This window comes from Pseudorca crassidens, chromosome 13 (assembly GCF_039906515.1).
Source record: "Pseudorca crassidens isolate mPseCra1 chromosome 13, mPseCra1.hap1, whole genome shotgun sequence".
NCBI classification, from domain to species: Eukaryota; Metazoa; Chordata; class Mammalia; order Artiodactyla; family Delphinidae; genus Pseudorca; species Pseudorca crassidens.
The window spans coordinates 48,272,329-48,274,130 of NC_090308.1; the positions used below are offsets into that span (position 1 = coordinate 48,272,329).

Genomic DNA, 1,802 nt, shown 5'->3' on the forward strand with positions numbered 1-1,802 from the left:
CCTTGGGCTTCTCTAGTTTCACTCGCTCACAGGGTGCCGCATGCAGAGGCCTTGCACCCAGCACATCAGACCAGGGTTCCTGCGAAATGCCTGCAGCCAACACCTCAGCTCCACGGCCGTGTGCAGAGACGCTGCTCCAGCCCGGCACTGCGATCTAGAACGTGAGCAGCTGCGCAGGCTCCGTGAGAATTCTGCCCCCTTCCCAATTAAGGAGAACCCTATTAAGGAGCCCCACCCACAGCCTGTGAGGAGCACGCGTGCTCTAGAGCGCAAGCTCGCGCCTCTCCTGTCTTTGACCAAAGAGTAAAGCTTTCCTTTGCTTCTGAACCAAACTCAGTCTCGTTCTATTGGCACAAAGGACACCGGGCAGAAGGACCCTTGTTGGAGACCAACTTGAGAGGGTTGGTAACAAAACTAGAAAAAGATATTACAAAAAATAAAACTACAGACTCAAATGCCTCATGAATATATGTGCAAAAATCCTTAACAAAACATTAGCAAATCAAATCCAACAGGATATATAAAAGGATAATACATCACAACCTAGTGGGTTTTATGCTGGTAATCAAAATTATAAATAATAATTGTCTCTGGATCCTGGGATTATGGGTAGTTTGTTTTCCTCTAAATTTTCAATAATGAACATGGCTTAGTTCTTCAACAAGAATTTAAGGCGTCCCGCCCCGCCCAATGCTCCCTGAGCGCCGGGGGCGGGCCTGTGCGGCGCGTGGCTGGAACCTGGGGGATATCCGCGCGAGCTTGAGCCATGGCTGAAAGTGGCCGGGCACCTCAGGCCCGGGCCCTCCTGCAGCAGTGCCTGCACGCCCGGCTGCAAGTACGCCCCGCCGAAGGGGACGCCGCGGCCCAGTGGGTGGAGGTCCAGAGAGGATTAGTGATCCACCTGTGCTTTTTCAAGGGAGCTGATAAAGAGCTTCTTCCCAAAATGGTTAATACACTGTTAAATGTGAAATTAAGTGAAACAGAAAATGGCAAGCGTGTCTCTGTATCGGATCTACCTGGCAACATTCTTATCAACCCTCAAGCCACCCTTGGGGGGAGAGTAAAAGGAAGAAGCATGCAGTATCACTCTAACTCTGGAAAAGAAGAGGGGTTAGAACTTTATTCCCAATTTGTGACTCTCCAAAAAAGAATTAGCTGCTAACAGCAAGTGTGCCGAAGCTGGGGTTGTGGTGGAACACGGTACTTACGGCAACAGGTGTTAAAGCTCGACACCAACGGACCATACAGACACCTAATTGAGTTTTGAAAAATTAAAAGTTTCTACAGTTGTAATTAGATTCTCTTCCCCTTCTGCTTGAGTACACTAATCTGCAGCATTTTTAGACAAGGAAATCCTGGGTCCCATCCATAACTCTGCAGCCTGCTACTTGGACGACCTCGCCACGTCACCTAAACACTGGATCTCAGTCACCTTCCATCCTGCTTTCCCCTAAACTTACACTCAAAATTTTGAAAAATGCCTTGTATTCACTTTATGGTCATTGATAAGAACATGGAAATGTTCTTAGAGAGCTGTATTTAAGCATTTTGCAATTAAGCATTTTGTGTAATCAAGAAAAATATGTTTCTTATACCCTCAAATGTATGTAATATGTAGTAAAAATCACGATTTGTGTTACGGTTACAATTATAATTTTGTCAATTTTGTTTTAGTATTTCAGATTTCCATATTTTGAATGAAATATGCAATTTACTATTCCTTCTAATAATATCTATGAAAATGTAATACAAAAATGTTATTGTACATTTTAATATTATTTTCCAAGGACATCCAAGTGCTT

At 44.6% G+C, this 1,802-nt stretch overlaps 1 pseudogene; it reads left to right on the forward strand.

Moving 5' to 3' along the window:
* The first annotated feature begins 693 nt into the window (after positions 1–693).
* LOC137205004 (D-aminoacyl-tRNA deacylase 2 pseudogene) lies at positions 694–1,545 on the forward strand (annotated as a pseudogene).
* Positions 1,546–1,802: the final 257 nt, after the last annotated feature.